We start from the raw sequence: 17,548 nt of genomic DNA, 5'->3' as shown, positions 1-17,548 counted from the left end.
CGAGACGTTGCATTAAAATCGGCGTGCAACTTCCACGCAACTTCGGCACGCAAAAGATATTGCGGCATCTACAAAGAGGACAAGCAGCTTTGTTGCAGAGCATGTTAGTCTTGCAGGCAGAGCACGCTTTACAGCCCTCCAAAGCAGCTCCGATGTGGATCACAGAGCATCCGATATTCTAATAGGTATTAAGAGAAATTTAATGGAGCTGGGCAGGCCATGTAATTTGTAGGATGAATAAACGGTGGGCCATTAGAGTTACAGAATAGATACCAGAGAAGAGAAGCGCAGTCGAGGACGGCAGAAAACTAGGTGGGGTGATGAAGTTGCCAAGTGTGAAGGAATGTGAGATGTGCACCACGTAGTCTCGACACCTGCGTTCACTCTTCTGTACACGTCATGGCGCCTCCTCGCAAGGTACGATTCGTTGCAGAAGAATTGAATCTTGGAGACACACGCGCGGCTGCAAACGGGCGAAGTCGGGCTCAGCAGACCACTGTGCAGAGAGCAGGACAAGCCTCAGCTCGCCGTCGACAGCTGTCGGACATTTCAGTTCGTTCTCGCGAAAACGACGCAACAGGACTTCGCCGCGATGACTCTCTAGTCTCTGCTGCCGAAAATAGAGCTCCAGCTTGCCCTGTGACTGTGCAGCGTGTGTTGCGAACCCCTGCGACATTTTTGTTATGATTATTGGTTTTTCATATAAAAAGGCACATCATCTATATATTCAAGATGACTTCTACATTCAGTTATACGTTAACGGTTGGGTATTAAAACTACGTAAGTCTGAATGCCGCGGATAAAAAGCATGACTTCCATTAGTATGAACAAAAATTATCAATTAAACTTTTTTTCCCAAGCGGTAGTTGGGGAAGAACGTAATTAAAGCGTATGCGTAGTGCTTCTGCGTATGTGGCCATGTACGATGTTCTATTTTCATTTTTATTCTTATTCCTTCATTCATTCTCCACGGTATGTCTTTGTTTTAGAATAAATACTTGCTATTCCCTTGGTAATGGTGGAACAGATTAAAGCAGGAACTTTATCGTCTGAGCATGCAGAGTTCATTAGCATGACAAACGATTAAATGACCCTTTTTTGCTGCTAGAGTTTCAGAATTCAGCACAATGGGAGCCTGTTCAATGCAAAACAAAACACTGCAATGCAGAGCTCCGCTTTCAGGACCCTTTTTTTTTTCGCTTTATAAATCAGATTGAATCTGTGTCAGCTGAGACGAATCAATGTTCTGGAACAGCTCTGCTGACCATGTAAAAAACATGTTTGAAAAGACGGATTTCAAAAAGAATTAACGCAGGTCGTTCACATTTATAAGCTAGGTGCGCTACTTAACGCTTTAGAAAAGTTTGGGCTGAAATGCACTGTACTTGATGCGAAGATGCCCGGGGCTTGTGGTTGCAAAATTATGTGAAGTCATTTCAATATCTTGGGCTCATTCATAATAAGAATGCCTTGAAGAAATCATTTCTACGCACTTGAATAAAGTGCCAGAATAATTTTCCAGCTGTGCGGTTTTTCTCGAGTGAGCTTGATTACAATAACTATAGTGTTTTTTCTCAAAAAAAAAAACGGCTCAAAACGAATCTCTCCCAAAATTGTTGCGATATTTGTGAGCGTATATGTTTACGCGGAACTTGGTTCCATTGGACTGCCTGCTTTGCTTTGTACTTCCGGTTTAGCTCACGAAAGGACGTAGCCAAAATCAGAAAAACGGAACTGAAGATTTTGATTAACATGGCATCAGGAGCGAGAGGCTAGCAAATCTAAACAGCAGTCTAAAATGCAGGTGATTTAGTGTAGAAAAACAATGTAAGCACCTATTGAACGGCAAGAAAGCAAGAAAAGTATATTACCCCCTCAACGTAAAATATTTTGTGCTCAAAGTAAAGCGTATCGGGACGTTCAAGAGTTGTTTTCTGAGCTGCTCGCACATATAGGTATAAACAATATCAATTCACCTGTTCAAAACACCAGTTCGCTGTGACGTTTTCAATAGATATATATATTATTATGAAACAGCACCAGGGAGGAAGACAGCGGAAAGAAACAACGGTGCGGTTCGCTGAGTCTGAAACTGTAGTTTATTCAAAAAAAGCGAAATACAAGCCTTTCAAAAACGCCACCTGGCAGCCAGAATATTTCGCTTTGCTTGAACACACTACAGTCGAGAGTCAGCGCTCCGTACTGTTGTTTCTTTCTGCTGTCGGCGTCCCTGGCGCTGTTGTAAAATTAATTATGCTAACATGCTAACTCGCCCCGTTGTCTCTGCTTTGACATATATAGATAATATTGAAAACGTACTTGCATTATCAGCGGCGAATAGAAGCCAACACTGAATAAATGTAATGTTTGGACGTCCATGTTTGCCTACCTCCTGCTCTCCCTCTGAAACACGTCCTCCCCCCCCCCCATCCCCCCCCCCACACACACACATCACATATACAGGGTGTCCCATCTCAGATTATTTTATGCATTCCGTCGAATTACCGAATTAGTCTTAATTAATTATTCACCTTCTCAAATAATATAATTTTAGATCTACATGGAGGACTCCCGATCCAGTCTGTTGCTCAGTACGCGCTACATAAAAATTGGGAGGACGCTTAAGCTTCGCTTTTAAGAGTGGAACGCGATAGCAGTCAAAAATCCCTGACTGCTACTCATGGTTCCCGACGACTGCAGCTTATGCAACCGTAATGGTTACTGGCAAACACTGGCGGCGAACAAATATTCGGAACTAGATGAGGCATGTGTATGCTGCAGTAAAGATCCAGAGACCACTCAGCACATCCTAATAGAATGCGACGGGATCCACCCAGCGACAACCGCAGGTAACGTGCAACTCCCAGAAGCGCTTGGTTTAAAGTGCAAGGAATCATCAACAGATGAGCCGTACAGACAAGCAAGAGACGATTAGAGTACTGGTGGAAAAAAAGCAGGGAAAAGATGGATACGACCTGATCTCTTAAAATCATAGGTAGCGGTACAAGGTAAATTTTTGAAAAAGAAAAATAATGAGAGGTATACAAAAATGCTAGATAAAGAACATGTATAGCATACCTGAATAAATCAAGCAGGCTAGGTGACTATTTGTCGCCGCCCCGTTTCAAAGGGGATGCCAATAAATCATCATCATCAGCAGCAGCAGCAGCAACAGCAGCTATATAAGCGGTCTATATACTGTACACATGTACAATATATATTCACGGTTACCCGAATGATCCCCCGGTGCTTCGCCCACTCATCATCATTCACTTCGTGGATATGCGGTGACTTTTTTTCTGCTCATGCTGTCCCAAATCGCCTTCTTTAGAGAACACAAGCGCTTGAAGGACCACAGTAATTGCTCTATATCGTCCACTTCGTCGCACTCAGTGCAAGATTTAGAAACAGGGCGTTAATTTTGCACTCCTGCACGGGCAGCAGTGCAAGCCGAGGCTGATCCTGTTGTTACTTTAGATATGGAAGCGGCTTTCTTGCGGTTATGTCCCTTTACAACGCAAGCTGGTTTTCGAAACGAACGAAAGTGGTCTTGCTGCTCAGAGACCAGCATGGCAGAAGATGGGCTGCGAAAAAGAGAGTCACCAACTTCTTCTCTCTCGTAAGCAAGAGCAGAAGCATGTTATTTAAAGAGATCTGTGGCAGCGAAAAGAAATAAAAATAAATGGAGTCGTTACAAAAAACAAACAACCAAAAAGAGAAGTTCATGGTGCTGAGACTGCAGAGTCCATTCGTGCACTTAAACAATTAGGCGACTGACGTCGCGGCTCTAATAATAGCCGAAGTGGACCCGATCGTGGTCGATAAAGGGCAGTGCAGGCTGTCTTTACTGCCGTGAGCTTTATGGGAAGAACGCACAGCCAGTCTTGCCGAATTTTCTGGAAGAAAAGCTCAAAAATGCATTTCCTTCTTTCTTTCCTTTTATTTTCCCTCTTTCTTTCCTTCTTTCTTTCTTTCTCTTTAAAGCGAAGCTTTCATCGCCGCTTCTCCCGGCTTTCCCGATGCTGCTGCTTGCCGCGCGTGCCCTGGGTTTCTTGCAACACCACCAGATGGCACTCGCCTCAGCGCATCCCGGCCTTCGCCGGCACGACAGCGTTTCATAGTTTGCGCGTAGGGCACGTGCTGTACTTGCTTTCCTATGCGACAAAAATGGAGTCGCTGGGCTGTGATAGCATAAACATTTCAATCGTCTATAGCCTGAAGAAAGCGCTTGGAGCTGGCGTTTTAACAGCGTGCCGCTCACGTATGCTGAAGGAGCACGTAAACATGGGCCGGCAAAATGACTCCAAAGCGTGCACTCAGCGTCGAGCACACCCAGGCACGAAAGGAACGCAGCGCGGAACAGGAGCGTCTTCACTACGCAACGAAACGTGGTGCAGACCGCGAATGTATGTGTACAATGTATACATACAATTATGATAAATAATTGAATTACGTACAGCCCCGTTAATCAATTAAAGTGTAACACTTCTGACACGATGCGATGAACCATGTAAGGCAATGATAACGCTGAACCCTCTCAGAGATTATGAATGATGACGCACAACAAGGCCTCAAGCAAACGCATCTTCCTGTGTGTTCTGTGGACTACGAGGACAAACAGCAGTGCTGCACGCAAGGTAATGTTTATCACCAACTCAGCTCTCTCATGTTGGACTAAACGTTGAAGAAATTACACAGTCGCCGCCAAGATCACCGTTAATTATCCTCAATCGAAGCAAACAGCATGCAAAGCTTCGCGGAAATCGATTCCCACAGTGCGTGGGATGCGTATATATTTCTTTTGTTATTTCTTTCTCCTCAACGATGTGGTGCACGGGATTTGCTCAAATGTACAAACAAGCACATAAACCCAGGAAGCAATAACAAAGAGGTGTTCCAGGTGTAATATATCGCTTTCTGTCTTACCTTGACGGAATTTTTTGCAGCGGCCAGCCATTGCTTTTTTTTTGCGTTTTGTTCTTTTTTCCTATTGTGGCTTCGATTTTACTGTGGTTTCAGATTATCACAACCGCCGCACTCACCAGGACTGAACAAGAAATTTTTAATTTTACACCCCCAATCTTCCCGGCATATTTATAGAATTTGTTGCACGCATAATTTAGCTGCCACATGCGCTGCGCACATCACGCGCCTGTGTTACGACACCAGGAACGAATGGACGTGTTTTGTCAATAGCGTTTCTTGGCAAAGCCCGGAAGTATTGAGCTTGTCATATTTGTAACGGGTAGGACGAATATGACAAACATCTATATGTATTTACTTACTTTGTTAACTTCATAGCGTAGTGCTATAGTGGCTATGCAGTTCGAGAACTGAAAACAAAGGCGCAGGTTTGATTTCAGGCAGGTGGACGCCATTGAGTAGGCGTGCCATGTAAAAGTGCTCTTATGCAGAGCTTTCAGCGTGTGCTAGAGTTCCTGATAGTCTTAAGTAATCCGGAGGCCACAGCTACAGACATGCGTTATTTCCTTCCGGATGGTAACTCAAAGTCAACGTCTGCAAGGCTTGTTCCTCTGTTGCTGCACTGTCCAAATGATATTTGTAAAAGATCACATGTGCGTTCATCATCTTATAACCAAAGTGTGCTTTATCAATCAAAATTAGGTCCGGAGTTCAAGTACAAGCTACAAAATTTTCCCGTGTGCAGGGGATTTGTGTATTGTTTTATCTCTCTCCTTCTCATTCCTTTTTTACAACTAGCGATTTCTACCGCAAACATTTGTAATATTTTTCGTTGCATCAACGAAATTTAATTCAGTTAGTTGGAGGTTAACGTCACAGGAAGTGTGGCAAGGCATCGCAAATGTAGGAAAGACGAAGTCTCAGGTGCCGTTGATGAAGAGGCAAAAAGCTTGCGTAACAAACAAGGCGAACAAAGGCACGCTGATATTCTGTCAGGACGACTAAAGAAGCGTGAACAGAACACAGACATAAAACACGCACAGACACACACGCATTTTTTGCGTGTGTCTGTGTTTTGCCTCTCTGTGTGTTTGTGTCTTTTACGTGTGCATGCAGTTCACACCTTATTCGTCGCGATGTACCAACTTTGTGGTTATTATCTATTGGCCCAACAGTACTTCACTTTCTGAACGGATGGTAGGTCCATACAGACAGCTCAGTACAAGTTAGGTCTACAGTACAGATCATGAGTGCATTACCTCATCCATAACTGTCCAAGACTGCTTATCATAAACGATGACCTTACTATGTGTCCCCTAAAACCACGTAACTACTGAGTCTTTAGGGGGATATCACGCTTCGTCTAAATAGTTATCACGAGTATGGTATTCTTTAGGCTGGTGCTGAATCTTGGCGTAGTTGGCGCAGAGGTTCCACAGGCTATCACGCCATGAGCACCCACCACTGACAGCCGCCGAAAACCAGCAAAACCAATGCCCGATGGAACACCCGCACAAACTAAAAACAAAAGATGTGTTAATTTCTGGTATTCCTGTTAATACGTTATCAGGGCATCAGCAGAACACCCCTGTTGTCACCCCGACCCTATAGCACGGACATGCAATTTCCTCACGCCAAAAGGGCGAGGCCACTGGGAGTTAGCGACACGGCCATTGATCAAAGTCGCTGTCTTCGCCTCGCGAGCCGCTGGATAACAGTGGCTCTTTTACTAGGGAGACTACGCCCACTTCCGTCAAATGCGCGAATAGTGAACAAGCTTTCCTCTATTACGTTGTAGGCGTATTCTCTGAGTTTATGAGTCGTGCAGCTCTGACTCTTCGCGCGACATTCGGATACTATGACTACACTGGGCTAGGCGAGTTCCCTTTACTACGCTCACTGACTCTTACCGAGATACTGCTAACTTGAACAAATCGCAGCAAGCAAGTTTCCTTTCTTTTGTAGCGTTAGCTACACTGACCTAGCCAAGCCCGTTTCGCGCGGCACATCAAGAGCTGTGCTGCGCATGCGCAAGGATCAGTGATGTCACACGGCTTGCGCACCGGAGCCACCGGAGCCGGCACCTCTCGCGCACTCCGCCGCCGCCGCGCGCGACTCACCGCCGCCGGTCTGCGCATTCCAGAGGAGTGACGTCGTAGCCGTGGTAGACGCACTGGCGCCGGCGCGCGCTCGCTGTGCAGTCGCCGTCTGACACTGCGCTGGAGCCGCTGCACTTCTGACTGGCGTTTGCCAGTGTGGTATAGCCATGGAGAAGGAGAGCGCAAATGCTGCTCAACAGCGCAGAAGACGGGAGAAGCTTAACTCATCGGATCCCGAAGTAGTTGCCTGGCAATTAGCGGTTGAGCGTAGGAGGAATGAACAGAAGAAGGCTAAACGTGCTGCGGAGACACTGGAGCAAAGGGACGAACGTCTAGCAAAGCGGCGTCGCCAGGAGGCTGAGCGACGTGCCCGACCACCCCTGCAGCAACAACAAAACATAATACGTATAACGTGTGTGTGTCATTGGAGCAGCAGTAAGCATGACAATCAAGCTAATCCTTGACAATCTAGACAACCAGGAAAGCTAAGAATAATCAGCTGAACCTTTGCTAACGCTACTTATATTCTGGCATAGCCGAGCTAAGCCACTGCAACTTTTTCTGTTTTTTTTTTATTTGTACTGTTTACTGCAAGTAATTATCGAGTGTTACTTGTGCCCATAGCTTCAAAAGTGTTAGCCCGAGACTTCTATAGAGAGTTCGTGGAAGCAAGTGAGGTCTCTGAGAGTAAAAAAGGAACAGAAAAAAAGAAGCCATAGTTATTTTTTCTATTAAGGCAACATCACAACAAAATTATTCTTTGTTACAATCAATAAAACGATGACGTGCTGGCTGTCAAAACGTCTAGACAGAAAAATACTGAAGACTGTGACACCCTTTTTATGATATTTCATATATTTGCAAATACCAGATGGAACTTGGTAAAGGAGAGCACCTGTGTAACGCATTGTTCGTACTGCATTTATATTAGCTTATTTCATATTATCAGTAAACGTGTACCTACGTCTAGACGAAGTGCGACGCTTGACATTTCAGGAAATTACACGTCTATGCGCCAGCGAGCCAGGCGGTGTCGCTTCAACAAGTAAGGGTAAAGAGACTGAAATATCATATTCTTCGGCATCCGGCGGTATCTCGGGGAACCTGGGATATGATATACCTACGTCCCATGTTTCAATTTTTGGCGCTGTCTTGTCGGTCGTTGAGGAAGTGCAAAGACCTTGTTCCAAGAAACTGAAGCTATTTTTTGGTCCTTAAGACTGTGACGCAACAGAAAAAAATACTGGGAGACCGAATATAACAGCGCTACTTTGTGTAAAAGACGTAGACAAAATTTAATGTAAAAATTAAACACAATAATATCAGCTTTGCACAACCACGAGTGCATGTTAAGAATTCATGCCGGGAAAGTTGGCGAATAAATGAACCAACCGTAAGGTTCGTGAGACAGTCGGTGGGTTCGCCAAAGAAGCATAACTTGTAAGAACCGGTCATTGCTTGTCATGGCTGGACATTACTGTGGCAGATAACACAATTCTAGTCCTCTGAGCTGAATTATTCCCAGAGGCTGACATCACTTGCACGAGAAGCCAGAATGTATATTGAATTAATTACGAACATCAATAATTATTTTCTCAGGTAATTACATTAGGGCACATTATGCAATTTACGAATTGTAGCCGCTGAGCTTGCAAGGTGTATTTGCTTGGAATGAATTTCCTGAATAACACGCGCGTTCAAAAGGACCTAATAATGTTTTACCATACCATACCATAACAGTTTTCAGATAAGCGCCATCAAACTCGCTGTAAAAATGAACTCTTGTTCCACTTAGTTCGTTACCAAAACCGTCTTTTATGCTATTGAAGCTTGAAAGTAACTGGAACGCACATGTATTTCATCCCACACTTTAGGAAATAATATCTTGGAACTGGTGTCATCCTGGAAATTCATTTCAAGTGGATACGCTGTGCAAGCTCACCCGATACAATTCGTAAATTGCAATATGCGCCGTAAAGTAATTATTTACAACGTGATAAGTGAATTGTTGTTAATTTGTTGAATATGCGTTTCTATTTGTCGTGCTATAGTAATGACCACCTGTTCTTATCTAACTCAAGGAGAAGAATTATGCTATTTGCCACAGGCGACGTTTCAAAATTCTATAAATCTTACAAATTATCCGTATTATAGCCCCGTATAGCATAAACAGCGCAACTGCTTCTAGTCTAAGCTATCCCACCTTTTGTAACAAATTTCTCCGACTATTTTATTCAATGTCCTCCAGGTGCATATATGTAGTAAATGCGCGTACAGGCAATATATATATCAAATTATGTGGTTCGTTAACTTGCACCTAAATATCGGAAATAGCGCGTCACCTATCAGCCCGAGGTTGCCCATAGGTATTATTAAAGTAATTCCTGAAATATTTGGGGATAAAATACTCCAATGACATCTTTTGCGTATTACTCTTCGGGGTCATGAGTTAAGCACTTTATCTGGGTCTTTGCTTGTGAAATTCTGGACTTTCTGTATAATATTTTGTTGTATTTCACCAGTCTTGCAGCTTCTAGAAATTTGCGGCAATTATACGTTACGACTCGGTATTTTGTTCCAACCTCTCTATATTTGTCGCACTAGCCTTCGACGGATTAAAGTAGTATATCTTCCTTGAACTTGCGAAGCTATTGCTAGAGACCAAAGGTAGTTTATGGCTCGCGGCAAGCTGTTATATGCACTTTGTTACGTGCTTTGTAAGAAAGAATAAGATGTAAGGAGATGAGCGCAAGACTCGCGACGGTAGCATCTCATATACGCGTATACAAAGTACCATTTTAGACAGCGTAGTGGCACGTCGTATAAAACGAAGAAAATAAAAGAAACTTACTGTGGCCAAATACTAGCTTAGAGAAATTACTGTCAATAATTACTAGTCAGAAATTAAGTCATTATTGTGTTGCAGTCGATGTCCCAATGCATTTCTTTAGTTTCTTTTCTAATTTAGACGCATGCTGTGCAATTGGTGGAAAGAAATGCGTGCAATAAGCAAGTCTTTATGACACGAAATGTCTTATATGAATTACGCCTCATTTAGGAAAGATGTTTAAGGTTGGAGGAAACCGTTTAAAAGTTCATCTATTAAAACGGGCTTTATTTTTTATCCTCTTTTACCCCCTTTTAACGCGCCTATGTCTGCATTCTCGGCTGATACAGGGGGAAATCACCGAAGTTCTAAGCAATAAATACCTAACGATTTCGCGAAGCAAGGTTTGTCAAATATGTCTATGTGACCGACTTCCATAAAATTCTGATAAGACCTCAGTCATGAAGAGGATGTCATTGACATGGCTTTCAAGTGCTCTCTAGAAGGTTCACAGCTGTTTTTACGGCTGGCGTGAGCGTGAGCGCTTTTCTAGCGGTTCTGACAATTGCATGCTCGTCCACAATAAAGTGCAGCGTGCTGTAATGACTACATTTGCGTTAGGGACCTGTTTTCATAGTGTATAATCAGAAACCACGGACAATCACAGCAGGATTCAAGTCATAAAGCTTCGCACAAAAAGTTACTTGAGGGAACTCTATAATTAGTGTGTACAGAAGTCGCAAGTATGGTGGTTTAACGAACATGGTAACGAAGCACGAGAAGTGCATAAATTTGCCTAGAATGCATCATTCTCGCTTCAAACGGCTTCTTCACTCTGCAAGTTGATCATTTTAAATAAATAGTGTGTTATAGGTGCAACAATTCGCATTGATAACGCATGCAAGCAGAACCTAATTGCGTAGCTGTGTTTTGCAAACTAATCGTGTTTGGAAATTTTGAAATGTAGAGGGAAATAACTAACCTCGCAAGAACGCTCTAAGCCGCAAGCAAGAGTATTAAACAAACCCACGTACTAACGATCATTTCCATGGTAGCGTAACGATAACAGAGCCAGACTTTTGTCTGGTTAACTTTTTAAGAAACACTATCACACAAACAATTAATTTCAGCGTTGTTAACATAACTCACATGTACAGTCATGGACGATCACACAAATTCATAAAGAGAAGTCATAGTCCGTATGTTTAAAAGTGCGCTACATCTAAGATCTAACAAGAGGCAGTCTTTAGCCGAGTAGCCTACCATAATGTCCTTCGAATTTTCTAACTACTTGAAGCATACATAGCATAGCACGTACTCACACAGAGAGGACACAGTCGTTTATAGTCTTTTTGTATGAATATGGTGGCAGACAATGAAGATTGGAAAGTTGATGATAAGTAGCAGTAAACATTTGGACCTGCTCCACCAGCAGCTGTCAAAATGATGGGACCTCTATGCCCTTGCCTTAGACCCACTGCCTTTAGAATTTTTTAGATAAATTCTCACAGCCACGTCTGAAAATTCATCAAAGAAAGAAACAATCTCGCGACACAGTACACTTGAAGTCCGCAGTTGACTACTCCTTCTGGGTTCCAGAAAGAATTTACGTGCCATCCTTCATTCTGACGTTGTTATCTCCTGCTAACACATGTTTTTCTCGGATTCTTCGAGATGGTTTCATTTCAACAGCGCCTGTTGAAAAAAATGTGAAAACTTACGGTGATATTCAAAACACCGCGGAGCAAATAGCAAGACAACTTCACAAAACATCTGAAGAGTAGCGAGAACAAGATAAGCCCCAGAATGAAGCTGCACAGCGGCCAAGGCATCGCTCTCTAAACAGTGTTTCCGGCGCTAATTGAAGACTGCTAATTATAGATTAAAACACTGTGCCTTTTTTATCTCTTTTCTTTTGGAACACAGTTGCGAGTGAGCTAAAGTGAGCATCAGCAGGAGAATTAAGCTCAAGCGACCTAAACACACTAAGCACAAAACACGAGGGGGAGATAAGGAAGGAAGGAGGATTAATGCGAAAAATTAATACATTGTCAGTTACGTACCTTAAGGCGCAAAAAAAAGGAGGAAGCGGGTTAACGAGATATTGGTACGAACGACCTGCGTTAGGGCGGGCGCGTTCGCAGAGAGATGCGCGGATCTCACGCTCGCAGGGGCGAGGTCCCAGAGGAGAGGTGCGGGAGATTAATATTGTGCAGCGCATCGGCTCAAAAGGAAAGGAAGTAGTATGGGGGAAAATAAGGGGAAAACAGGAACATTGGTTACAGCGGCGAAGCCGTACCGCCTCCTGACGAGCTGCGCTCACGACAGCCAAGCTAGACACGACGGGAGGGCAGGGGAAAGGGGGTCAACAGACAAAAATCCCTATAGCTTTAAAAAAACAGAAAAGGGAAAGACAAGGTGGGAGAAAGGGATGAGCTGTTCCCGAAAAGGGGGAGAGGGTTACCACACGCCGGCAAGCGCGCGATATTGGAAAGAAAATAGTGAAGAGGTTGACGACGAAGGAAAGTCTTTGAGGAGGAAAAAGAGATTTTGGGAGCCCGGCGCGAGGATATTGCGATACGTTAAGAGATACGTAAAAAAAAAAGAAAGGCAGTAAAATATAGTTAGAGCCCAGAGGCTACGCGAAGGCCCCATGAACATCGATCAAAAAGCGCCGCTGCCTTGCTCTGCATCTCCGGCGCTCCTCCGTGTGATAAGAACTGCCGGAAATCACGGAGAGAGCACTATGTGTGAACCGCTATAGCCAAAGTACAAAGAGCAAACGCGAAAGCGAGCGTCCTGAAGAAGTTGCTTTGTGGTGATCACAGCGTGGCGCTATGAACTTGACTCTTTCGATGCGTGTATGCCGTATACACGTGCGTACCGTTTTCGAAGTGTGCTTGTGTACTATGTGTTGCTGTCTAGCCATATGCGCAACGCATATTTTTCGCTTTCGTACCCTGCCGGTGTCGGAAGTGGCCAGCTTATCGCTACAAATGTAAGCAGGTTATTAAACACCGACGTGTAACTTTGAACCCATGGAGAAATGTGACGCTGGCATCGCAATTTATCATTTTGGCAATTTCATTTTGCTCCGCACGATGTCATCCTTTTGCTTCTTAGTTCACACGATGCGTTTTTTTTTTCTGTTTTGCTCTGGGACTAGAATGCGTTACGTGCCTCTGCGCCTCGCGTGGTCTTTGCCGTAGATTGCTGTAAATGGTTCATCGGCGCGAGCTATGTTTGACATGCGCCCGGAGGAACACTAATGCAAGAAATATGGCCTCGAAACACCGGTAAAAACAGATAGTCCGGTGCGTGGCGTTATCAGCCAACGCCAAAGAGCGTTGCCACGATCGATTCGCTTCCCGCTAATGCACCCCGCTTCTTATTTGCTGGCGAAGCAGTAAGAATAAGCGTAAAGTCAAAATAAACTCGTTTACTGCTCAGGCGTGCCGCTTCCCCGCGTTAGCTTCCGAAAGAGAACAGGTGCGGTGATAATGGTGTTTCCCTTGATAGTTTTCGTAACAAAAAGGCTAATACAAAAAAAAGTGCTTCACCGTCCAACGTATGCCACGTCCACAGGGAGCTTTCGTTTTGTGGATGCTCGCACATTGTACGTACCTAATGAAGATGAGTTCACCGATCAAGACAAAAATAATAATAAAAAGGCCGACAACGGACGCGTCCACGTGTACATTGATAGATGGCTGCTCTTGCTGGACTTGTTTTTAGTCGCGGCAATGCTGGGGTTTATAGGAAGAACCCGTGGCACTATTCATCTCCGCTGCAGTCGCACTTTTTCTGCGCGTAAATAACCCGCTGCTTAGAATCGGCGTCTTTCGTGGAGCGGCAGGAGATGGTGTGTGAGAGACGAAAGACTTTACTGTACTTGTGAGGGCAATGGAGAACATCGGCCACATTCAAAAAGCACCCTATGCAGGGTCAAGTCTGTTACAGCGCCATAAATGGCACCAGTGGTCTACCCAGAAATTTTTTTCTTGGGGTTTCGCACGTGACTGAGGGAGGGGAGGCGGAGGAGCTGGAATCTGTTATCGCACGTCATTTTATGCCAGAAGACCTGGTACACATATATTTTGGGGGAGGGAGGCAGGTGGCCAGCGTTCACTCCCGGCCATGATTTATATTCCGCGTTTTCATGGAGCGTTTGCTCCATTTATGTGGTTTTCTTTGAACGCAAGAGGCGAGCCATGCATATGGTAGAGAACTTGGTTTTGTGTATCTTTTGATGCGACAGATAGTCGTATCTTCGTTTGGGTGACAGTTCAGGTACAATATTAAAATTATTCATGCAATCAATTAGTTCGACGCTGTGCCCAGCCTGGTTGCTGTTCTGAAGATTCCTTTTTGGGAGCTATTATGCGGAAAGCGTATTTCGCTGCGCAGTTTCTTTTGGTTGGCTTTTCGAATGAATATCTTCAAACAGTATAAAAAAAGCGACTACACAGTGATGTATTCTTCATATTCTTTCCGCCTCCCCTTTGCCTCTATAGGTGCTCTGGTCTACCAGGCCATGATGTATTTTGGTGGGTTTGCGAGATGCATCTTTCCCAATGCACTAGAACGTTCTCAAATTCGTGCACAGAAAAGTTATCTGTTGAAGCCAGGCCGCTTAAAAAACATATTTTTGTGTCTTGTATGGACTGTTGTCATTGCCGACTACCTGAAACAATACCGCATTGCTTTATCAGTTGTAAACATGCAATTCTATTTTGAGTCGTGCTACAAAAAATTATGAGGGAAAGTTTTATGTTAATCTGCTAACAGTGTAATATTTGACTGCTTGGGAAGAACATGATGGGCCCTTTGACATGATTTCTCTTACACAGTTTATGAAAGACACGATTGTTGGGCCTCAATACCGATCTCATTGTTTCTTTGAATATACAATTGTCTCTTCGAAAATACCGTTTACCTGAAGTAAATTATTGAACAAGCATGGTCTCGAACGTACTGGTACCCTTTCTTGATTAGTTGTCTCTCCTTGCGTCCCTAGAGACAAATATGCCTACTTTATTAATTTGTTGCTTTCTATACATACTGTTTTTTTCCTGGTGCTTTGAAAGTCATTGAAATGTGATGCATTGTGGTTTGACAGTGTAATGCTAAGATACGATTTTACACTGGCTCAAAGATGCATGTATCAATGAAAAGTACAATGCAGAGTTCTCAGCATCACTACCGAAAGGTAATCCTCTGCAGACAGCGTTTTTGGTTCCAAGCCCTTCAAAGATACCTGTTAAACAATACTTCTCCAGGAAGGCGGCAAATTTCTCTCGCTTCTGAATTACGATTTCCTGTATGATGAAAGAATAGCTCGTCATTGCCACCAAAATAATATGTTTTAGTGGCAATGTGGCCAATACTTCCAACTGAGTTCATCGATATGCCGTATAGCAGTTTAAAATTGACTTTCTCGAGCCGAGCTTTCTAGATTTTCAAGGATATTTCAAAAATATGCACTTATCGGCTCCTAATTTGCGAGCTCGAAACAAGTCAGCGAAATTTGCTATAAAACCCAAGTGTGGAATACTTAATAAGTTAGGTTGCCGTCAAACGCCACTGCAATAACAGTGGGCACATGAAACTGCACGAAGAGCCCTTTCTAGGCTTTCCTTGAGTACTCAGCCCACAAGAGGGCGTCACGAGAAGGGGCGAAAAAAAAAAAACTGCCAGGAATGAATTCAGGCTCTCTAAACACAGTAGCATAAGGCACCGCAAGCAGCTTCAGTTTGTTTGCAAGCAACGTGACTCCTGTGAGAAGACTGCCTGAGATCTCATCCTGCACGCCACGCTCCATAAGTCGACGCACTCAAGCCACATTGCCTTTTCCGGCCCAGTTCCTCAGTGAATCTTCATTCCGATCGCTTGTCCACTGTATACTGCTGGCTTACGGAAGCTCAGGACAGCGAAGTCTACAGCTGAAAGTGCCATGATCGTCCTGGACAGGAATGACAAAAGTTTTAAAACTGCACGGTAAAATGAAAGAAAAATAATCGTGAAATCATGGTACATCGTTTTTATTGAGCTAGATAAAGTGTTAGAGGCGCTGTAGGGACATTTCTTGGAGTGGATGAAAATTTTATAAAAGAAACAATATTATAGTAGAAAGCATGAGATATAGAAGAAAGAACATGGGACATCACCGCAGCCATCGATGCTTCGATCGCTGTGCCTAATTTTGCAAAATAAAGCCAAGGAAAATATTTATCCCTTACTTTTGAGTTATTGTCACATGTGGTTCCATCTGCAGTGCGATCGTTACCTCAAGTGCTCTTTTTTTCTTTTGGCAGTGAATTTAGATATAGAAATTTGCGTAGCGCTGTCAAATCATCCTACACAAAAAACTTTTCTAAGAAAGAACTAAAAAAACAAATGCAGCGTCCTGCCCTCTAGGCTTTTAATGACACTAACATTTCTTGTAATAAATAGTCAGATAAAATTACAAATAGTCAGTAAGATAAAATTATAAATAGTAAGATAAATTTTGGCCTCGAGCATCAGCTAGTTGATTACTTCAGAGAGTGTAGTGTTTGATGTTCCCTGCTTGAAATATACACTCTCTGTGGAGAAAAAAAATTAAGAATAAGAAAAATATTTTGGTCATCTTGAGGAATGACATAGTAAACAAAATGGGCTCCGTTCGCGTAGCATGTGCGTAGCATTCGCGTAGCATTCATCCACAGCAAGGCAGCAAAAGGTGATGCAAGAAAAATGTGAATCAACACGCCTGGTGCAGCAGCAGGCAGTATGATAAAAGCGGCTAACGGTAAAGTGGTGTCTTTAAAAGATCCAGAAAACTTATTCCATTAGAAATCTGACAGTGAAGCACAATGATCAGGGTACCCCGCATGGCATATTTAATGCATGAATTTCCGGTGCTACCCCTAAAACCACGTGCGTGTGTAGACAAATCCAGAATGTCGTAACCAGGCATAGGAAAAGAAAAAAAAACCAATGATGCTCAAAACAATGAAGCGGTGCCCACCACGAATAACCCTGTCTTCCCTTTTCCATACTCCACGGTCGCAGCCTATAGAGTGCAGTGATAAAAGATGCAGGACGTCAAAGACACGCATAAAAAAAGCAAGAAACACACTGAAAAATACTGCCGCATGGCGAATGACACCGCTTCTTAACACTGGACTAGGAAGAGTCTTTCGTGCCTCTTCGCGCTCCCTATCCACTTATCCAGTCTGCCGTTCATATTCCTCCTTTAGTATGAGCCCCTAGGTTTACGTTTGCGCGAGCGAATGCCTTAGTGCTCCGATCACGTTCAGTGTGAGCTTCCCCATTTCTGATGCTTCAGACGTACTGTCTCTGAGAGTGTCTGGGGACGTGAAACTAATTCGGGACGCGACATCAAGTCACGTCTTTCTCGGCTTTTGTCTGTCTGCCGGACTCATTCCTGGCCATTCCCTGAAAACCTCTATTCTGCCATTACGCGCACAATCTTCTCCGCTGTAAGAAAAAAAAAGGAAAAGCAGCACGAAGGAGTGTTTTCATACTGGTTTGCGTTCGTTGACAAAGCACATCGTTACTCAGATGTAGGCCTCATTTTGACAATAAACGGAACCACATAAACAGGCACGTGTCATGACCTTGCCAAAGCACTGCCCAAATTACAGCGAAACAAATTTCCTGACGACAAAAAAATGAAAAAAGAGCCCCAGTACGA

The sequence above is a fragment of the Dermacentor silvarum genome, chromosome 6, assembly GCF_013339745.2.
Source record: "Dermacentor silvarum isolate Dsil-2018 chromosome 6, BIME_Dsil_1.4, whole genome shotgun sequence".
Taxonomy (NCBI): domain Eukaryota; kingdom Metazoa; phylum Arthropoda; class Arachnida; order Ixodida; family Ixodidae; genus Dermacentor; species Dermacentor silvarum.
This window is presented reverse-complemented; position numbering follows the sequence as displayed.